The 24086-nt window shown below is 37.2% G+C and overlaps 1 pseudogene; it reads right to left on the bottom strand.

Annotated features, from left to right (window-relative positions):
- Positions 1–311: 311 nt before the first annotated feature.
- On the bottom strand, positions 312–1765 carry LOC143439920 (large ribosomal subunit protein uL11 pseudogene; annotated as a pseudogene).
- Between the last annotated feature and the right edge of the window lie 22321 nt (positions 1766–24086).

Below are 24086 nucleotides of genomic sequence, written 5' to 3'. Positions count from 1 at the left end.
GCGGCAGTGTGGTCCCAACACATGAGGAAGTCCTGGGGTTTCCAAAACCAGTTTATTGACATGGTGGATGAAACTGGATGCATACCCCACAAAACCCAGGGTGGACCTGGGTTAAATAGGGAGGGGAAGGGGGGAGGGGCTGGGGAGGAATGTTTAATCAGCTCCACCCTCTGGCCTTCAGGTACCTCATTAGTATGTTAATCTCTCTAGGGCCTGTTCATCATGCCCTCCACCTGTGTAAGTGACTGAAGGGTGAAGGTAGAATGGAGATTAGACCTCATGTTAGGCCTGACATTTTCTCTTGTTGCCTTTTAACTAGCTGGGGATTCCACTACACCACTGCTGATGTCATCTAGGATGTCATGAGGTTGATGCCCACTTACCAACACTGCAGCTCACAGATTGCAGTATGCAGGATTGGCTTAATAGTTTCATAAAGTTCTCTGGAAGAAAACTGGTTGGGCATTTTTAGAGAAATGTTGACAATGTCATCAAAGGTGGTATTTCCACTGTGTTAATGGCTTTTTTTTTTTTTTTTTTTTTTTTTTTGTGATTCTTTCTGTTTCTTGATGGCTCCTCAGGTGTTTTGATAATCAGGGCAGAAGCAGAAGGTACAGTCTAAATATGGACCTGCCTATTCTGAGTGGCCAGGTTCATTTTTGCACTCAGACCTTTCCAGTCATGGGGTGCCCTGGAGATGTCATCACTATCTTTTTAGGGGGGAGAGACAGATTTAAGAGACCAATCTTGGGGATCAAGATGGATGTGGCACTGACCTTGCCCTAGTACATCTGAAGGACATGAGTTTGATCTCAATGGGTCGAATAAAGTAAAAGAGGCTCAGGTTAAATGAATCCTGATTCTGGATGACTGAAGAAAGGTACACCATTCCCCTCACTAGTCAAAAGCCAAAAGCTATCTATCTATTTTAAATTAGAGACCTGGATTCTGGAGACAGTTTCTGCTACCAGCCATTCTGAAACTTACTTACTATGACTTTTATTTTTTTTCTGACAAATATAGATAGTACCAGATATGCTAAGGAGAGCATAGCTACATGAGTTAATGTGAATGGGTATTTGACAATGTGATGCTTTGTGAAAAAAAAGAAAAAAAAAAAAACACGATCCTGCTGGGTGAGAAGATGCTCTAGTGTTATCAATGTCACTGTAATTTTATTTAATTAACAGACTCTAGGCCATTATAAAGTTATTTTTCAATGGCATTTCACTTTTCACCTGTAGCTAGATTGTTATTTGTTGCACGAGTTTTCTCTGGCTTTTCTGTAGATTGGAGCTCTCTGAGGACAGACAAGTTTTAATATTTTTCAATATCCCCCAAGTACCTACCGACATGCCTCTTGCTGGGTGGGAGTTCAGTGAATATTTATTAATTATTCCTTAGGGGGAAGAACACACTCTGGAACACATACATACAAAACATCTGGAATATATTTGATTAATATTTGTAAAAAAGAGTAAGGAAGAAGAGGCATATTTTAGTTACATTTCCTGTTGCTATAGTAAAGTACCCTGATCAAAACGATTTAAGGAAGAAAGGGCTTATTTTGTTTTTAAATTCCAGGGAATGTATATATTATATCAGGGATGTGTGTTGGTAGGAACAGGAGGCAGCCAGTGGTACTGTGTCCACAGTCAGGAAGTAGAGTGATGGCTGCTTGGCATATGTTGCTTGTGGTCTCTTTTTCATCAGTTCTGGACCCCAGCCTATGGAATGGTGCTGTAGGCATGGTGTCTTTGTGCATTATGTTAAGGTGATACTTGAGTTATTCCAATGCTGATTTCTCTGCTCTTGTATCTTTCTTCAATCCAGACACTGCACTGTAATTCTTAGGCCAAGAATCTCCTGTCCCAAGTTTGTTTACAAATTATTACCATTAATTCTTTGCCTTGTCAATAGATGCTAATTACCTGTTGTCTTTGAAGAAGAGAAACTTATACCCGTCTGGGGGAGGAGAGAGGTATAAGAGAAAGCCACAGGGAGGAAGAAAGATAAAGTCCTTGAGAATTCAACAGAAAATGGAAGGCCTAATTCTAAGTATTGGGAGCATGCTTGGGAGGTAGCCAGATTAGATTAACATAGATCAATACTTCCCAGGTATTGAAGTGAAGCTTTAAGTAAGTGTTGGTTTTTTTTCTGGGTCATCATGGAGGACTAGCAAAGGTAAAGAAACACAGCTGCTGAATTAGTTAATTAATGAATTAATGAATTGTTTGCATTTATATTAAAATAACTCATTTTACATGATGCCTTCCACACTTTAGTTGTGTCATCTAACCTAATCTAGATAATCCCTTACAGACAGAAGAGATTTGTTTCCATGGTGATTGTAAATCTGGTCAAATTAACAATCTGTATAAATTATTACAATGCATTAAGAATAGACAAAAGTGCCTAAAATGGTTACTATATTAAAATTTTGTCTTAATGAAACAGTAGAAAGAGCAAATATTTTAACTTGCAGAGAGATACAAGGCAATTCTGACCTGATGAGTGGACATTCAAATGAAATACAAAGATGGAAAGACAGAGGAAGCAAACTGAACTTAGTGCATGGAAGATAGGAGTGACTACACAATTGGAAACAAACCTTTCTTAGAATTGCAAAGGCCACATTATTTTCCTCAAACCCATATGCAGTTTTAGAAACCATCTTTTTAAGTTGATGGTCCTAGCTTTAGGCTCTTTTGAAATAGTTATAGGACAGTTTTTTTTTTCATGCAAAAGAGAATTATACTCTTGTATTTGATGATTTGTTTTGTCATTGGCTACATTTTCTTGACGAGAGGTCATCATGGTCCCAAGTGTGCCATAAAAACTCAGCAGCTTGTGAGGTAAACAAAAGCAATGCTAAGATATTCCAGCTCCTTCAGTGGAGAAGTCCGTCATTTCAGTGCTGCTAGCCTCGTTCAAACGCAGAAGCATAACATCACTGAATCCTGTCAGAACAGTCTGTACTGATGGGAAAAAAGAAAAATTGGTAATATTTCAGTCAATGAAAAATGTATGGATTTGTTAGCAAGAAAGAGAAATCAGTGGCCATATTTCCATAGCTCCTTTTAATTAAATTGCTTCAAAATGACCTCAGCAGAAATAGACTAACCAGATCACTGCAGTAAGTCATCTGACCAAGGCAGGGAATAGAGTGATTTGATAGAATGGTTTCAGAAAGCGCCGCTCATATAGCTAGGACAGCAGGGACACAATTTGGCCCTCTGAAACATTTTCCAATGTCTGAAATCTCCAAATGTCCAATAAGCATAAGCCACTTTAGACATAGCTTTACTTGCACATTCTATTTGACTAAGGACAATCAATAAAAATAAATTTAAAAAGGTGTTTGCTATATAAGATTTGAGTTCTACTCAGTATTTTCTTTTGTTCTAGAATAAGTATAGTAAGGTGTTTTGTTTGTTGTTTTTGCCATGTTATGGTCTTGGATACACACAAACACTTGGTGTTATCTGTTGTATTAGTAATAACTAAGTATCTCTATGTAATTCTTGGACATAGTAAGTGTTGAACCTGTGCATAAATAATTAGACATGAAATAATAATTTTGACCAGATGTTCTAGTTGACCTAGAGTGGTAATGTGAAAAATCATATTTAGCAGCAATGATCAGTTATTGTAATCTTTCATCAGGAACTTTCTCTGTGTGCACGGGCTTCACCCTATCTCCTTATGTATAGGTACTTCCCATGATGTTAGGGGATCCCTTTTGTACTTATTTATGTAGTAAAACATATCATAATGATGATATGTGTATAGAAAATGTGGACCATGGCAGGTCATTAGTAATTGAGTGTCAACTAGAATAAACATTAGGTCTTAGTTTTTTCAGTTAACCTTGATGTTACCTTTGAACCCCCCTTTAACACACATCTTTCACTGTGGATCTATAATCAGTGTCTTCAAAATATTTCTAGAAGAATCTAACCCCTTCCTACCATTTCCATTGCCATCCAAGCTTAAGTACGATCATCCTCACTACCTAAGTGTACCCACCTAACTACTATCTGTTTCTTCATCTTTTCCTTATTAGTATATGCAGTGCAGTAGTCCTGTGAAAATACAACCCAAACCATGTGAGTCCTTCATTCAAAAGTCTTCATGGTTTACTATTCTATACTGTAAAAAAGTTGGTTTTATATTCCTGGCCTCCACATAAGCACACACACACACACACACACACACACACACACGTATCACTACACATACACATGCAAAAGAAGCATGCTGATATTTCAGTATTTCATGTAAAACCAAAACTGGATGCTTGCAGCCAACCATTGGAATGAGCATGGGACCCCAAACCAAGAGTTAGGGAAAGGACTGAAGAAGCTGAAGGGGTTTGCAACTCCATAGAAAGAACAACAATATCAACCAACCAGATCCTCCAGAGCTCCCAAGGACTAAACCATCATCAAAAGAGGACTCATGGCTCCAGCTGCATATGTAGCAGAGGATGGTCTTATCTGGCATCATCGGAAGAAGTGGCTCTCTGTCCTCTGAAGACTCGATGCTCCAGTGTTCGGGAATGCCAGGGAATTCCAGTGGTGAGGTGGTAGTGGGTGGGTGGGTGGGCACCCTCATAGAAGCAAGGGGAGGGGGATAGGTTAGGATAGGGAGCTTGTGGAGAGGAAACTGGGAAAGGGGATGATATTTGAAATGTAAATAAATAAAATATCCAATAAAAAAAGAAAAAAATCTTTCCCTATAAACATGGTAGAGGTCATATAGAGTTGAGTATCACATTTGATATTTATAGCAATACCCATACACCATCAAGAAAAATATATAGAGGGAAAATTAATTGCAATTATAGATTACAAGAATACTCAAGCTATACTTGCCATTTTAAAGTTTGTTTTCCTTTAAAATTAAAGTATTTCTCGTTATGTCACAAATTAAGATGATTGGTTTCTTGGATCTGATTTTTAGTCCTTGTCTTTAGCACTTCATTCTGGACTTTAGAGGAGCACTGATCATGGTGGTTTGTGAAATATAATAAATGAACTGGAAGAAGTGGAGCTGAAGAGACAAGCTCATCAGTTAACTGTGCATTGCTCTTGCTCTTGCAGAGGGCTTGAGTTCAGTTCTCAGAACCCATGTTTGGTGACTCACAACAGCCTGTATGTAGCTCCAGGAATCTAACACCCTCCACTGGCCTTTCTGGCCTCTTCTACATGTATGCATATACCTCCTTCCCACATAGTCATATATTTGGAAAGTCTTTTAAAAAACTAAGGAAAGAAGAAAAAGATGAAGGGAGGTGAGAGGGAGGGAAGAGAAGAGGACTTGGGAAGAGAGTCACTTTTACCTTAGAGAGTCAAGAAATAATTTGGAAAGCTCTTGCCTTTGAGCTGAGTATTACATATTAATGGTTTGTTTTTAGGTGACAGAGAGGACATTGAATAATGAGAGGCAGTGATCCAAATGCCATGCTGATCATCTTAATGTATGTGCAGCTCACACTATAAATGTTTAATTGGAGCCTTCATTTCCTATTACTCAGTTCATTGAAATAGAATCTAGGTGCAGGAGGATTCCTGGCAACAGTTTAGTACAGAATTTCACAGCACAAACACAAAGTGATGCTGCTTCTCAAAGGGACATTGCTAAATGTCTGGGAAGAGTTTTAGTTGTCACAGCTAAGTGTTAATGCATCATGTAGTTAGAACCAAGGAATGCTTCATATATCTTACAGTGCACAGGACAGTACCCAATTCCATAGAGTTTTCTTGCTCAGAAAAGGTGCTGTTAATGAAACACTGATTTCCAGGGTACTAGTAAGATTTAGACCAATATCTAAAATCTATGATAGCACCAGGTCTAATATTATTTTTAAGAGTAGAATTTAAAAAAAGAAATAATCCCATTGAGGTTATGTAAATAATTAAATGCATATGTATTATAAATGAAAGTTTGAAGAGTGCCCCTGTACTGGCTGGTTTTGTTTCAAGTTGACACAAGCTGGAGTTATCACAGAGAAAGGATGTTCATTTGAGAAAATACCTCCATGAGATCCAGCTGTAAGGCATTTTCTCAATTAATGATCAAGGGGATGGGGGAGGCTCTTTGTGGTACCATCCCTGGGCTGGTAGTCTTGAGATTCTATAAGAAAGCAAACTAAGCCAGACAGAGGAAGCAAACCAGTAAGTAACATCCATTGTGGGGCTGAAGTGTCCAGGTGTGGGTGTGGGTCCTGTTGGGCTAAGTTGTGGTTCCTGCACATCTGCCACTCCAGGCAGCTGGAACTTCTGCTCAGAGGGCAGAAGCATGGGAATTTGACTGAGTTTACTCCACACAGTACTGGATGGACGTTGGGCTGTGAGGAGTTGCAGGGTGTGGGGAAATCCCAGTCTGAAGTTCCACGGGGGCAGAGCTCCTGGGTTGTGGGTCTCCAGGTGGCTGACCGGAGACCCGTTGGTCTCAACCCTTGGGCTCCCAGGCGCTGCTGGGAGGCAGAAGGGGGACATACAGACTGGACCAGCCTGCAGCAGAAAGGGGATAGGGAGAGAAGATCTGTCGATGCCCCACGAGGTGGATGAGACTCTTGGACAAGGTGACTTACTTGGCTGAGTCACAGTTGGCTTGGTTAGCTTGCTTGAGTTGGTGGTCCTCCATGGCTGGAATGCCAAGAGGTCCTCCTCCAGCGGGAAATTAGGTGGCTAGGTGGTGGCTCATTGGTTGAAGACCTTCTCCATGGTCCTCCACGGTGGGCCCCAAGTACGATAGGAAATCCATGGTTTTAAAATGTTTATTGTTATGGTGGAAAGTGGATGAAGCTGTATCCCCCTGCTCTCAGGGCAGGCCTGAGGTTAAATACCTTTGCAGGGAGGAGGAGGGTCTGGGAAGGAATGCTTAATTGGCTATGCCCTCTGGCCTTTAGGTATCTCATTAATATGGAGATCTTTTGAGGCTCTACAGCCTGTAGTCATGCCCTCTACCTGTGCTACATGACTGAAGGCCACAAACCTTTCTTTGGGAGGGGCTATAGGGGTGTTGTTCTACATGACTGAAAGGTGTGGATCAATGGAGGTCTTTGGCCTCATGTCAAGATCCTGGAGTCTGAAAGTGTGGTGAAATGCATGCTGTCCCTTGCAGGTATACCTATTGGGTCTCCGGCCATCTCTAGTCAGTGCTGGACCAGAAACCATGCTATCCTTTCATGGTCCACAGTCCCACATTTCCTCCTTTTTCTTTTTTAAAAGGAGGGGCGTCACTGGAGTGACTGTGTCATTTGTAGTGAAAGTTTTGGATGAGGTGGAAGTAAAAAGAAAACACTACACAGGCTGTAGGGGGTAGCACAATTAAGTCACAAGGTAAGGAGAGTTGGGGGTGGAGATTGGGAAGAAAAGGGATCATTGAACCAATTAATTGTTTTACGGGTTGTACAGTTTGAGGGTAATAACATCTGAGTAATCTAGATAGACATTATGTTTTCCTTACTAACATGTAACTTTTCCCAAGTTCAATAGCCATTTGACTTTGGCAAGAGGGTTCATCTGTAGCTGGAAGGTCTAGGTCTGTCCTCTATGGGACTCAGCATGTGTCTCTGGATCTCAGTTTGTGTCTTGGGAGTCTTCAGTCAGATGAGGTGTCCGGAGGAAGGCAGTTTGTTGTCCCAGGCAGGTTCGAGGAGATGGTATTGTCTCTGCTGGATTTGTGGGAGCAGCACTGTCTTTTTCCTTTGTGAGGATAGCCTGTAGGGTGGTCACAACAGGGAAGCAGAGCCCAGGCAGGGGGATGTCTGCAAAGGGTGGGTAGCAAGTATTAAGTTTCTTGGGAGGAAGCATTTCATTGTCTGCCATTATAATCCTAGAAAAGCAAGGGTGTTTGAGGAAATTTAGTCTTAGAAGGCACATTTTCTTATTGTGGTTTTCCTCCTTGTTAATTAAAAATAATTTCCCTATCTTGTTCAAGTCAGCTAGAAAACTGTTGATAAAGGTGATTCTGTAAAAACAAACAAACAAAAAACAAAATGAAAAAAACTACCAACAACAAAAACAACCTTTGAAATATGGCACATTACCTTACTGAAAGAATAAATGGTTTTCTTTATAGATCTTCTAGTTATAGTAAAGTATGAGAAGGGTATCCTGAGGCTTATAGCAGGTGACCTTTTCCCAGATATATAACTTAGCACTGGACTGGCCCAATCTCCAGCTTGAGAGCTCATTTAAATTGAAATGCAACTGATGCTACACTTCATCTCCCATTCTGTCCTCTGACTCCCATCTCCTCTGATGTTTATTTATGTAACAGTGTAGGTAAGATCTGGCTGTGTCTTCCTGACACCAGTTCAGGCATGCCCAAGCCAATCATTAAAATACCAGTTTCAACCCTAACCCTTGAGCAGCAAAGATCTTAACAAAGTGCAATCTGCCCAAAGTGTTTATTTATTTTTTTTCTTTTTTAACTTCCTTGCAGCTAGCAGACTTTGAACTGGACAGTCTGGTTTGTTTAATGTCTATTTAGTAAGTGGGCAAGGCTGGGGCCAAATTCTAAAGACCCTAGAAGGAGAAATCACCCAAACTTAAGCCATCTCAGTTCAGGTTGAGTTAGTACTTGTGCTTCCTTCCAGTATTCCGCACCTTGACAGTTTTTGTGGATTGGTTTATGTAATGTCTTCTACTCTTTTTAAAAGACAACCAAAATGTGAATTATTTAATTAGCTGTTGTGTGAGACTGAGATGAAGTACATTTTTAACACATATGAAGCCTTTCATTTTCTTCTCAGCCCACTCAATAAACTAATGTAGAAGAAAACTTGATAGCACATAGAGAAAATTGTGTGTGTGTGAGTGTGTGTGTGTGTGTGTGTGAGTGTGTTTATGTATTATCACAAATCATAGTGAGCCCTGTACTGGCAGAATTCAGCATTTCACCTTGTAGTTTATTTTCCTTCCTTGCATGTTTTAATATTAGTATACTTTCTGTTCCAGAACAGCTTTAGACCAAATAAAAACAGAAGAAATAAGACAAAAAGCACAAAGGTAGGCTTTGTGGCATTCACCTGTAATTTCTGGTTATTATAGGCTAAGGCAGAGGCATGGAAAGTTTGAAGCCTCCAGTCAGCATAAATGACATAGTGAGACTTTGTCTAAACATTTAACAAAAGGATTTATAGTCCTTGTCTAGCATGTATTAAACCTTGAGTTCAATACCCAGTTATACACAGACAGACAGGCAGGCAGGCATACAGATAGACATAAACACACACACACACACACACACACACACACACACACACACACACACACCTGTCAGGGGAGACAAGATAGTAAAAGAAAAACACAGATTTTATATTCTGTCAAAATCTTCCAGATCATCACTTTGCACAGTTTATGTGAAAAAACCAATACAGAAAGATCGTTACCAACTAGAACACATCTCTTTATGTTACATCCGGTAGGTTTTGACAAATGGACAATATCAGAGATTTACCGTCATAACACCATACAGAATTGTTTTCATTGCATCTAGAATACTGACTTACCACACTTGCACACCCTTTCCCTGTTCTTCTGAACTTTTGCCACACTATTGTTTAAGTCTCTCTATATTTTAGCCTCATCCAGACTGACACATGGTTGTGATCATACAGTCTGTGGCTTTTCAAGCATTATGCTTTAGTTTAGCAGTTTCGATCTGCTTGTCTTACCAACATGTGTTTTTCTTTTTGTCCCTAAGTCGTGTTCAATTGTGTGACAAAATAGTTTACTTGTGTGCATTTGGAAAGTTAAGGGAAATAACATAAGAAGTTATTTTTTAAAGGATGACTATTTTCTAAGGTTCTGAGAAAAAAACCAAAGTGAAGTGCCATTGAATGCAACAATCTGGTAGGAAACTTTTTAATTATCTGACAAGGTTGAGTAAAGAGGGAGAGGAAGGATTGAAGGAGCTTAGGAGTCAAGGACACCAGAAGAAAACATACAGAGTCAGCTAACCTGGGCCTATCAGAGGTCATAGAGACTAAACTGTCAACCAGAAAGCACCCATGAGACAGATCTAGACCCTTTGCATATTGTAATAGTCTTGCAATAGGGTCTTCATATGGGACTCCTAATGCAGGAGCTGGGGCTGTCTCTGACCACGCTGCCTGTTGCCTGCTTTTGAATCCCTAACTGGGCTGCTTTGTCTAGCTTCAATAGAAGATGGACCTAGCCTTATGGCAACTTGATATCCAAAGGCTGGTTGAAATTCATGGGAGGCCTCTCCTTTTCTGGGGAGGAAGGGAAAGAGGCTTGAAGAAGGTGGGAAAGAGAAGGGGAGGGACTGGGAGGAGAAGAGGGAGGGAAAGTTGTGATTGGGATATAAAGTAAATCAATAACATAATCAATAAAATAGATGTTACACAACAAGATACGTGCTCTGTCTTCGAATATTGGCTAACCTACTATTAACGAGAACATTAGTTTAAATTGTACTAACTGACAAAGCCTATTCTACATGGGAATGGATTTAAAAGTGGGGTTTTTCTATGTGTCTTGGTGGTAATGCTAGCTAGCAAGCCCCTTAAGGCATAACTGTGTTCTGTTGTCTCTTGTCTGTTCTGCCTTTGTTTCTAATGTCAAATCTCTTATTTTCTAAAATTTCATAAATAGAAATCTAAGTGTATAGATGACGGTGTTACTTGGAATTCAAATCTTACTGAATGTTATTGTTGAAGAGTAGTTTAAAATACATCATCTTATCAGGATATTTATTAAATATTTTAAAATGGATACAGCTGATACAGATAACATTTTATAAAGTGTATGTTAATGTATTTTAATGTATGTATGCATGGACATATCCAAAAACATACAGACACACATCACTTATCATGGATATAAAGTCAAGAGTCAAAAGTTTACAGTGAATTATATCCTTCAGTAATGTATGGACATAGGGAAGATACTTTCCCTTCTATGATGTATTTACTTGTGTGTGTGTGTATGTGTGTATGTGCACATGTGTTCATGCATGTGTGTGCATGTGTGCATGTGTGTGTGTGCATGTATGTGTGTATATGTGTGCATGTCTGTATGTGTACACATGTGTATGTGTATATATATGTGTGTGTGTATGTGTGTGTATGAGTGTATATGTATATGTGTGTGTGTGCACATGCATGTACCCATGTGTGCATGCATGTGTGTATGTGTGTATATGTGTGCATGTCTGTACGTGTACACACGTGTATGAATGTATATACATGTGTGTGTGCATGAGTGTATATGTATATGTGTGTGTGCACATGCATGTGTGCGTACATGCATGTACCCATGTGTGCATGCATGTGTGTATGTGTGTAGTGTGCATTATATAGAGCTCATGCTGGCTTTGCCCTTTAGATCATCCCACCTTAGCTTTTCAAGTTTCAGATTATAGGCGTGTGCTACATTATAGTTTTTTTTTCTTTTTTCTCTTATAGAAAGAAATTGAAGTTATATATAAAAACTTTCATTTTTGTATTATCAAAATGCTAAAATATGTATCTAAGTAATAAGAACTAAAATAGACCATAGACCAATAGCAGAATTTGGAAAACATCCTGATAATTCACATTTGAAGATGTGTATGCAGGTGTACAGCACAGTTTAATCTTAGTGTTCAAATTTCATTTCCAAACCCACACTTTCCTTAAAATGTTTTTTCGAAGGGAATTTGCTGATTACATGTGAGACTCTAAAACAGTGGAGTATTTAGTGGATGTAGAAGGATACTGTCTTCAAGGGAATGGTCTCAATGTGGTCCAGATGCTTGTCTCTTCCTCTCTGAATAGCACAAAACATTTCCTGCTTACTCCAGAAGTAAGATTCATAATGATAAAGTATAAGATTGTCTTTATATTTTGTCATGTAAAGAAAGCTGAGTGAATACAGAAAACGGCTGAGAATGTGCAGCCCCGATCTTGGCCTGGCCACTTGTGAAAGTCTGGTCTCCATTCTGTCTGACACAAAGAAGGTCTGTGGAAGTGCTCAGTGGAGCAAACAGGAATGTGTTGTGTCTCTGAGATTTCCTGTCCACCCCCTCCTTCTTTTTTTCTCCACAGAGATGGATCCTTTGGTGAAAAGACATCTGTGCTTTCTTCTTTCTCTTCAAAACTGAATGTCATGATTTAGGGCACACAAATGCAATTTCAAGTTTGACTGCCTGCTGGTTTATTTCATGCACCTGCTTTTAGAGGAAGGACAGACATGATTTTAAGAGGCCATTCTGAGGCCACAGCTGACATTTGACCTGAGATATCCCACAGGAACATGGGAAACAGAAGTACTTATTCATAATGGGTGACTTAAACAAGGAAGAACACATTTTCAATTATATTTACATAATCGACACATAGTCTTTTCCATACATTATTATTTTGTAAATTTTTAAGTGAATCACAAAAACCAAGTTCTATTTATATTTATATTCCTGTCTTAACTTCTGTGTTGATTTGTAAGTTAAACTTTTGTGGGTTCTAATCTTAAATGTCCTTTGTAATATTTTACTTTTAAAATTAGGTATTAACTGTGTATGAAAATCTGTAAATGTTATTTTCTAGTGTTTACTATTAGTTTCTAACCATTTCTAACAAAAATATGATCCAATTAAATTTTCATAGCTTGCTCTCAAGTAATTCTGAAACAGAATTGTTAAAAAAAAAATTTGCTAAAAGTCTAAAGACATATGAATTGAGGATCTAACAAACAACTAGCTGTCCTTTAAAATTACTTCCTGACATGAATGGGCATTCATCCTAAGTTAGTTGCCATGTGCCTCTTTTGTTTTAGGAAAATAAATATCAGAAAAAAGACAAAAAATAAAAAATAAAAACAAGCTAACAAGCTCAGTGTAGATGTTAGCAAAAGTTGCCATGTTTTCTTCTCTTGCTTACTAACATTCATGGATTTCTCCATCTTCGAGGCTGTGAATCAAGGGAGTTTACTTCCACTACTGTGGAGCCAATTTGTCTAGAATAATTAATTTCCTATACATGGTGAATTGCAGAGACAGAGCAGGGGGAAATGAGTCCTGCCAGGTTGTAAACACAAGAGTGTGCACTGGCTTCATGGTGACACCACACTTGTTAAGACTGATGCACAGCAGATGTTCCTCCCCCAGCCTTGAAAACATCTGCATCAATCACTCTAAGGTGAGAAAAGAATCTGATTAATTTCCTTTTTGGGGTTGTTTTGTGCTTTCCTTACAAGTTATTTTTTGTCCAAGTAACACACCTGTGCACTCCCTCTTTCCCTTCCTCCCTCCCTCCCTTTTCCCCTCCCTTTCTTCCTTTCCTGTATGGAATGTGACAAAAATAAGAAGTGTCAAAGAGTGTTATTTTAGGAGGGTGAGAATTTTATTTTTCAAATTAGTCATGTTCTTGGTTATCATTACAGTGAACCTAGCTTTTTAAATCTAAGCTGTGTGTGTGTATGTGTGCGTATGTGAGAGTGTGTGAATAAGAGTGTGTTTCAGTGTGTGAGGGTGTATGAGTGTGTGAGAATGTGTGTGTGAGAGTGTGTATATGGATGTGTATATCTGTGAGTGTGTGTGAGAGTGTGTCTGAATTGTGTGTGTGTGTTTTGGGTATAAGTGTCTGTATAGATACATATGCCCATTCATATGCTTGGAGAGGTCAGAAGAGGACAACAGGTGTTTTGCTATCATCCTCTTTCTGATTCTCAGTGAACCTAGAATTAATGGCAGCCATCAAGCCTCACTGATTCTTCTGTATCTTCCCTCTACAGTGCTAGGATTTTAGGTCCACATGTGGGCATTCCTGACCTTTTACTCGCTGAGTATTTGAACTCATGTCAATGTGCCTGAAGAGCAAGTACGATAACCTTTTGTTGCCATCTCCCTAGCTCCTAAATTTATATTTTTGTTTATAACTATTCTTATGCTTGCTAAATGAATTACTGAGACTTTAAGAAATAAAAGTAAAGGCAAGTTATTGACAGAATAATTTTCTTGTAATTTCTGTCTTATTAAGGTGTGATCATGTTTTGTGGTAAGTCATGGAGAAATGCAGAAGGGTATTTTCTAGCAAGCTCCTTGATTGGCTTTTATTGTCAAGCAACCAACTTTAGTTTTCTGAAAGTGAATTCTGAAAGAACCTGGAAGGTTATGGTTATATTTCTGTTTTGCAAGCTCAAGGATTCCTGCCTTTTTAGAAAAGCTAATAAGACAATAATTTTTGAAGCCCTGAGAATCTATAAGCAGTGTTTTCTCTGAGGGGAATGCACCATATTCTGATATTCATAGCCTCAACTGAAGGAAGTAGAGTTGAAAGAACTCCTTAAAGAAAAGTATTATTTTGTTTCATGCTGAGATGGAAGAGTAAACTAAGAATGCACAGAGCTGTACAGAATTGAATCTTTTCCACCTTTGTTGTATTTTTTCTGAGTAGGAATTCTCAACCTGTCATTGCTAAAATAATAATAGATCTCAAGGTGGGAACTTTGTATCCTTGGGACACACAAGTTCTTTTTTGAGCCTGAGTAACAAGATACAGCTACACTAGCTCAGTGGACTAATATCCTGAGGCTAAACTCAGAGCACAGTAGGTGTTTTCTTCATTTACAATCTTAATCCTTTTGTCTTCCAGTCAAGTATAGCAACATATTTTTCTATTTTAAACAATTGTTTTATTTTAATTAAAATATAATGATATTGTATCCCTCTTCTACGGATGCCAACACAGACTTCTCTTTTTAAAAAGAACATTCTTATACCTTTGTTTCTCTTCATCTTCAAGGTTTAAAAAAAAAAAAAAAAACCATTCAAATATATGTGATTCCTAGTGGGAAATTTGTTAGAACTTCACCTATTTTTTTTCTCTTTAAAGTTTTTATTTTCCACTTTTCCTGATTTATCCTTATACTTTTTCAATGTCAATGACTAAGTGTGGCATATAATGGAAGTTATAGGAGTCAGTTCTGTGGGATGTAAACAAATTGATAAAACCAACCACCTGCTCAGTGATTGCTGCCTTTGAGGGTATTTCTCTGATGTCCTCAGGGGCTCAGTTAGCTGGAACCTCCAATTCTCTACCACATTGAAACATATGGAGTCATGTTTTGCATTTTTGAAGGTTTATCTGAGTGACAGGTGGTTTATCTATTGAACTGAAATTTGATCATCTAAATTTCTCACAAGAAGATGAATAAAAGAGAATTACTCTCATCAAATCAAAAGGAAAAGCCCAGAGCAGAATCCTTTAGGAGGGTCAAATTTTCCAAGGACCCTCTACAAAATTTCACAGTAGAGATAAGTACAAAAGTAATTAGTAGACAAAAACCTACATGTATCAAAAAAAAAAAAAAAAAGAAGAAGAAGAAGAAGAAAAAGAAGAAAAGAAGACTTCTTCAAAAGAGTGGAAAGACAGGCTAAGGCTTTTTCAGAGCCAGAGGCTATAACTGAAAGCTTCTGCCGGCTCAAGATGATCATAGAGCTCTGATTTGTTCAATATCAAAATATTGCTTTATCTATTCGATGTCTGGGAGGAATTTTCCCTTGAAGCAATTTTCACTCATATACCCAATTCTATTCATCCTGAAATTGCGTGCAGAGCAAAGGCACTTGCTAGATGCTGAAGAAGGAAAGAAACAAAGCATTAGAACTTTGAAAAGAGGCAAAATCTGAAAGAAAGTATTATGAAGCATTATCAAAGTCTTATCAAACTAAGAGTTGCTATATTTTTATTATTTGGAAGTCATTAGGTGGGTGGGGGGTTAGTGAAACCAAGATGAATGATGTGATGTTGACATAGCCTTGGAAAAGCAAGTGCCCGGTGGAGAGGGAAGAGAAGAGTTATAGAAAGGAGAAACTCAGTGTCTTTGAAGAATTGCGATCAGACTAAAAGAAGTTAAGACGCAACTAACAGTATTCAAATTTAATGAAAAAGACTTTCTTCCTCTCCCCAGTGAGCCAGTCTTTTTGTGATATGTGTACTGAGGATTTACTCACTGTTCACTAATTCTGTCACTTACTTAACTGTTGTTCTGATATTCATTTCTTTCCTTTATTTATAAAATAACCTCTTCATACTTCTGTCTCTGAATCAGTCATAAAAGATATTGTGTACTTAAGGCTGGAGATGGCTCAGTGGTAAAGGGCACTGACTACTTACTCTTCCAGAGGTCTTGAGTTCAATTCCTAGCAACCACATGGTGGCTCACAACCATCAGTAATGGGATCTGATTCCCTCCTCTGTTGTGTCTGAAGACAACTATAGTGTACTCATATAAAACAAACAAACAAACAAACAAATCTTTTTTAAAAAAGTAAAACTTTTAAAAAATTATTAAAAAGTATATATTGTGTGCTTAAAATTTCATTGGATTTGGTGCCTCAATAGAGGAAAGCATAGTTTTTGAAGTGGGTTTTTAAATATTTTATTTATTTAATTTTTAAAGAGCATGGCCTTGCATAATTTACTCAGGTTGATTGTGAATTCCTGTTCTTGACTCCTGGGTCAGTTTTCTGAGCAGTTGGGATATACACATGCACATATCTCACACTAAAGATTGTATTCTAGATTCTAGTAGAAGGCATAAAAAATAACTCAAGTGTTTATCTTGTAGAATTTTTGGGAATTTATGTCTTCTGAGAGCTGTTGTATATATTTTTGGAACTTGTGTCAATATTCAGACTCCAATATGGCATGCATACACTTATAACAATAGTTGACATGAATGTGTGAAGAGAAATTGACACAATGATGTCGTAACTTCCCTATTCCAAAGATTTAAGCAAGCCTTCCTTCATCACCTTGGAAGCTCTCATAGGTATACCACAAAGAAAAATTATTTAAGCATGCATTAATAGTAAAATAATATACAACTACTTGGAGGAGATAATTAAAGTATTGATTAAATTCCACAAATGAAAGATGAAAACTTCCTGTTACTGATCTTGAGATCATTATCTTTGATTTTACTTCGATTTTTATTGGCATGTATTCAGTGTGCCTAATGATGTGTGCCACAGACACTTTCTTCCAACTATATAATATACTTGCATCATGCTCACTTTCTCCTCTTTTCTTCCCCCTTCTTCCCACCAGTCTTCTTCATTCTCCCAGACAACCCCACTTCTGCATTCAGGTTGCACACATGAATTATTTTAATATATCAATATATAATCTAGGATTCTCAACTAAAAGAAAACACTACATCTGAGTTGGGTTATTTTACTTGGTGTTATGAGCTCCAGTTCTATCAATTTCCCATTCTTAATAGCAGAATAAGACAAAATTGAAGGAATTTTTCCCTACTAATTTATTTTTTGCAATGATGACAGCAGTTTTTGTGATATAATACACATTTGCATCATCCTGCGGAGCTCGTGGGATGCTTTCAGGGGCTCTGGGCTGGACCAGAGAGTCTGCTCATCTGTGTGATGTGGATGGTGCAGTTCTCTGGATCTTGCTTGCACAGAATTTGATGGTTCCTTGTTTGAGCTTAGACAGATCTTGGAGATAATAGTTATATTTGTAATTTCGTCTCATTATTCTGGCCCTAAATAGTATAGATTATTTTTATATTTATCCCCTTTCTTTACAAAATAAGAAATTGAAAACTTACTGATACCAATGTCTATTTCCTTAACAACTTCTCCCTTGAGGTCTTGTTTAGAAATTTCAAATGTGCTACTTTTGTCTTCAGTGCATCCATGGAAACTTATTCTATCCATCATGTAATCTTCATTTGTACCTTTTGAATTCTTCAATTTAGGTAGACCTTTGAGTTCTAAGTAAGTACAAGGCTGAGACTTATATTCCAGGTGCAAGCATATCACACACACTTATATCTATCACATCACATCTGTCTTCTATGACACAGGTGATATAATCTCTCTCTGAATATTGAATCCAGAAGTCCCCTGCATGGTTTTGCAACTGACTGAGCTATATTGAAGATTTCTATCTAATTTGACATTGCAATTTACAACCTCAAATATCTCTGCTTCTTCAAAAGAAATAATTTATATCTTTGAAGCTAAAAGACATGTTTTTTCCTAAACCTGTCTGCGTATTTCATCCATTTTTCCTTTCTTTTCTTGCTACTGATGTTAAGATATAGCCATCTCCAGTTTAAATTTGGGTTTGTTTGGACAGGGAAAGTTTATTCATATTCTGTATAGTTTGTGGACTACCATCAAGGCTTAAATATCCTATATATTGCACACTACACAAAATTGAAATAATGGATTTCTAGGTTAGAATTTTAAATATGATTTGAAATAAGAACAAGACAAGGTATCATGGACCTTTATTTTAGAAAACACCATGAGACAAGCTCATAAAGAGTTAATTGTGGAAAAATCGAATAAAGCATTTGACTGTAATTACTTTGGAAACTTTTATTCTTAAAATATTAGTTTCTCTGCTGTTGTGCTTCTGGTGATGTTAACTACATAAACCACTGTCTTTGGAAAAACAAACAAAACTAAACAGCAAGAACAAAAAACCTTAATCAAATCCTGAGAGCACCTGTGAAAAAAAAGATAGAGTCATGCCTACATCACACTGAGTACCATACAGTCTTGCACTTAGTCTTATATATGTTTAAAGAATACTAGGATCAAATATAATTATCTTCTTTTGAATGTTACTGTTAAGGATTGAGAAATTGTGGTTTGCAATGGTAATTCCAGCATGGGTTCAGTAAAGTCACTTTAAAATTAGCTCCAAGAACCTTCCCAAGAAAATCTAGTTGAGGGTGTGAATGGTGGAAGAAGGGAAAAAATGGTAGGAAGATCAACCTAAGTACTTTTCAATTCAGAGCTAACTACCAATGCAAGGTATCAAAATGGAGAAAGGTCAGAGAGATTATTCATAACAAGTTCCTAATTACCAAATTACTAAGTGACACAAAAATTTAAAGTTCAAGAAGTTCTTATCTGTATTATAATTTTCATTTTATTTTGTTATTTTATGCCAGAAAAAACTTAAGGAGAAGGAGTCCTCATTTTTAGGAGTGGTAGAAGGTACTAAAAAGACTCTTTATAGGAAGCTTTTTGATAGGACTTTAAAGGATTTCTTTAGTGGGCAGTATAAGTAAAATTAGTTTCCCAAAACTTGCTTTGAAAATCCTCAGGAGCCAAATCCAATGGGTTTTAGTCATGTGTAAGATAACAATATTAAAATCTTGTATTCTGTTTGATAACAAAGCAGATTCTTCCTGGAGAAATAGATTCTAAGCACAGATATGTGCCTATATATTGTTGGAAGCAAATAAAATGATTCTGCAAATTTGAAAGTGATATCTCTACTTCTTTGCTGCCTGCATTATATTTAACTATTATTCAATATAAAATTAGTAGAAAGGGATATTTATCAGTTAATATAGAACTTCAGCATGATGCAGGAGAATGTGTGTGAATGATGCACCGTTACAACATTGCAAGACCTGCTGTGGGTTCCCATCAGCATACACTTAAATAAAATTCTGTCACATGAACTCATATAATGTTTCCATGTTCTATCAAATATTTGGATCTTAGTTCTTTCTTTTTAATTACTATTTTCATAGTGATTCATTTTAAACAGCAATCATGTGAAAGTGTGAAAATAATCATAATAGCAACTGACCTTTATTTGTTGCTACTTGTGCCAGGCACTTAAAAGAAAATCCAAACTTCTGATACTTCAACATGTGGTTTTGTAAAGTTCATTCTTAACAACTGTGTGATCAAGTTATGAAAAACCATCAGCTAAAAATCTCAAATTACCTTAAGGATATTTATTTTCCTGGAGATTCCTCGGGTACCTGAATTCTTTGAGTCCCAAGTTGAATATGCCCAAGCCTACACAGTATTATGTAATTTAACCCCACAGGAATCTTCTGCATTGGGTGTACTTTTAAATTTATTTTACTTGTAAGGAAGCAAGCTCTAGAAGGTTGGAGTTGTCAGAAGCTAATTATACTGTAGGTACTGAGGGATTTTATCCCACTTGTACTTTCCATATGTATGCATATATACTATATATTTACATATTATTATTACACATTATCCATTTACTTGTTCAAATAGCTAGGTTACAAGAACAATTAGTAAACCATCTACTAAAAATTAATACTCAATGAATCCTATGTATTACAAAGCTGATGGGAGAAATAAAAGATTATCTTTATGTACTTCATTACAACAAAGAGCACATGTATTAGGATTAACACTTTCACATTTATAACTAAAATATAGTGCTTTGTTAGGGAAAAATATTAGTGGAGAGATTGATTTGTGCTAGATGACTCAGTTGATTTTCAAATATAGTATGTGTCATTGTCCAAAGCGTTCCATAGATGACTCCTCAAAATTGCATGCTATTGCCAATGCTATCAGCTACCTTCAACAGTATGATGGAAAAGGCCATCTTCCTGAAGATACTGCTTACTGTGCTATTGAAGATGGAGAAATTGAGCTGATACCCAAGAGAAGCTTCATTTTATGGACTGGCATTCACAGTGCTGGAAGGTATTATCAACAATATTAGAAGAAACAGGAAGTCATCAATTTAACCAGCCATAAACTCTGAAACTTAAAACAACCATCTGCCTGCAAGATATACTGGCACAAATGTTAAGGGTTGGGTAACTAGCCACATTCTGATTAAGACCTATGAGATATATAACACGACACAAATGAAGCTAAGAACACAGATCAGATAAGTCATGGGCTCTAGGGGAAGAACTACTGTTACTATTCTGCTAAACCAACAGAAATGAGATCAATCCTACTGGCATATCACCGTTTCTACAGATAAGTGCATTGTTCAGCCTTCATCAGAGAATCTTCTAAGAGAAGATGGTAATGAACTCAGAGACTCATAATTGGACGATGTGCAGGCAGTGAAAAATCTTTGAGCACTCAGCCCTAAATGGAATGCCTTTTTTTTTTTTTTTAAATCAAATCCCTTCCTCCAGGCTAAGGAAATGATGTGGAAGAGGAGGCAGAAAATTGTAAGATCCAGAGGTGGTAGATGACTCCAAGAAAACTTTTTTTCAGAGACAGCAGGACTAATGCTTATATGAAGTCACTGATAATTATGACAGCATGTATAAGACCTGTGAAAATTCAAGGCACAAAATCTAGGCATAGGGATGGGAAAGTGAACTCAAAGTCACACTGCTTACCAAGAAGCTATTTGTAATCGATTTCCACTTGGAAAGGCAAAACCAGTTTTCTCCACTGGAGCAACATTGGGTATATCAATCACACTTCAGGTCAGGTTTTACATCCTGGAGTAGTTTAACAACACAAAATAGACTCCATGTTTGGTGTGTGTGTGTGTGTGTGTGTGTGTGTGCATGCTTTGTTGTTGTTGTTAAAGTTCAATTTTTTTTTGTCTTTTTTGGTTTCATTTTGCTTTTGAGACAGAGAAAGAACATGAACTTGAGTATATAGGGAATTGGGAAGGATTTAGGAGGAATTGGAGGAAGAAAAAGGATACAATAAACATATATTCTACAAAAAATTTAAAAATAACTTTAAAATGTAATAATAAAAAGAACAAAAAATTAGAAACCGCTTAAAGCTTCAGTAAACAATTATAGAATTAGGTGGGAATGGTGGGTAGAAATTGAAATATATTCTAAGATAAATTGTTCAGGCAATAAGGGGCTTATTAAATAATAGCAGGTGCCAGAGCTCCCTAGGATCCAAACCACCAGCCTGGGAGCACATAGGGAGGGACCCATGACTCTATCTGTACATGTAGGTGAGGATGGCCTTGTTGAGCATAGGTGGGAGAGGAGATCCTTGGTCCCATGAGGGCTGAACACCAAGTGGGGAGGGAATTCAAGGGTGGGGAGGTGGGATGGGAGCACATCCTCATAGAATCATGAGGAAGGGGGATAGGATAGGAGGTTCCTGGGTGGTGGGGGAAATGAGGTAAGGGGATAAAATCTGAAATGTAAACATAATATCCAATAAAAAATAAAACACACACACAAAAGTTTAAGACAAAAAAATAAAAGTTTGTAAACAAGAAGAAAAATAATAATAGCAGGTGTGTTATATAACAAAACATGGGGTGGGGAAAGAACACAAATATGTGGGGAAAAGCTGGAAAATTATGCTGAAGATAAATCCTAAGTAGATCATTTAAGCTTTAGGGTTATCTGCCTGAGAATTGCGGATATTAAAAGGTTTTTACTGGCATGCATTTTAAGAAGGCAGAGGTCAGTCACTAAAGTTAAATAGTGTTTTGTAGAAGCATAAAGAATGAAGATTCATCTTGTAATAGGAGATGCTGTGCTATGCTGGGAGTTGGCTTTGGCCTAGGAAGGTTGCAGACATGTCTACTCTCATGTGCCTTCTCTGACTTTCAGCCATATATTAACTTCCTAACCTCAGTAGAGGAAGGATGGATGATTGATTTATCTAAATTTCCTCTCTTTACAACATTTGTTAATTTTATTCCAGACTTAGGATAATTTATACTATCATATAATATAGTTTTTGAATTTCATACAATGGAACATCTTTCTTTATTTACATTTCCTTTTTAACATTTTAATAGAACATTGCCATTCTAAGTTGTGGCATTTTGAATGACTTTTGGACAATGGAAATTATAATGTGCCGAGCATAGTTCAAAAAGGGAAAGATAGATATGAAGGGCCTTTAAAAATGAATGAAACAAGAAGCAAGACCTTTTCCTTTAGATTCTGAAAGATTTTTTAAAAGGATAGATTAGATGATGATGAACCTTTTTAAAATTTTGGTTTCCATGGACCTGTGATTCATGTATAGGAAAAATTGTCTTATCTTCTGACTAATATTTTTTCAGTCATTGTCCTCCCTACTATCAAAAATAATATTCCTCCAAGTATAAAAATACCTCAAGCAGACATTTTGTCTTTCTATACTATTAGTGGTAAATGCCACCCCAGCACTACAGCGTGAGAAGACACATAATTCAATGTTGATAGAGATATACTTTTGGTCAGTACCTAACCATTTTATTTACAAATTCTTAAATCTGTAACATTCTTTTAGAAGCATAATTCTAAACACTTTAAAAATTATTGAAATGGTTCATTTGAGCAAATCCCAATAGGTTCCAATGATTATGAATTAAGTTATATTTACTAATAGTGCCCTTTGTTTACCATTAATTAATTATCTATCTGACTATTGTCTAAAGAGACTTATAAGTCCTGGCAATCCATCTGTATACCTGAGCAAATTTAGAGGGACTTAGAGTTTCTATTGCCGTGATGTAAAACCAAGACCAGAAGCAACTTGATAAAGAAGGGGCTTATTTTATCTTATAAGTAATGTGAAAAAGAGTCCATCCCTGAAGGAAGTCAGGGCAGGAACACAAGCTGGGTGGAACCTGTAGGCAGGAATTGATGCAGAGGCAATGCATAAGTGCTGTTTAATGGCTTGTTCCCCATGGACTTTTCAGCCTGCTTTCTTTTTTTTTTTTTTCTTATAATTTTTTATTGGATATTTTATTTACATTTCAGATTCCATCCCCTTTCCTCATTTCCCCTCCCTAGAAAACCCATATCCCATGCCCCCTTCTCCTTTTTGCTTTTATACATTTTTTTAAATGTTAACTAAATGCTTTATAAGTTTGGTAATGCTCAATATCAATCAGAAGTATAACCTGATACCCAACCTAGATATATCAACTATCTTTGACTGGCAGAGATATGTGAACATCTGCCTACATGTCTGGCCCCCCTCTCTCTTTCTCTCTCATCACCTAGCTCCTCCTCTCCTTATTCCTCCTCCTCTCCTTACTCCTCCTCTTCCTCTCCATACTCCTCCCACCTTAGCTCCTTTTACATATCACCCTTTCTGTTAAAATAAAACTTTTCTCTTGAAGTACAGTTAGAGAATAACTATGCCAATTTATGTCAGTAAGGTGCAAGATAGACCTAATACCCAGTCCATGATTTTGTTGACTAAGCAGAACCTCTGTCATCTTTCCTAAATAAAAGACTTAGTTCTGAACCATGGCTTTTTTTTCTGGCTTTAGAACAAATGTCAGCTGAAAACCATCCTCTCAAATCTTTTCTCTCAAAGTAAATAGCAAGGATTCACTAGGAGACTATAAGTTTTCA

Source organism: Arvicanthis niloticus, chromosome 28 (genome assembly GCF_011762505.2).
Source record: "Arvicanthis niloticus isolate mArvNil1 chromosome 28, mArvNil1.pat.X, whole genome shotgun sequence".
Classification (NCBI taxonomy): Eukaryota; Metazoa; Chordata; class Mammalia; order Rodentia; family Muridae; genus Arvicanthis; species Arvicanthis niloticus.
This window is presented reverse-complemented; position numbering and strand designations above follow the sequence as displayed.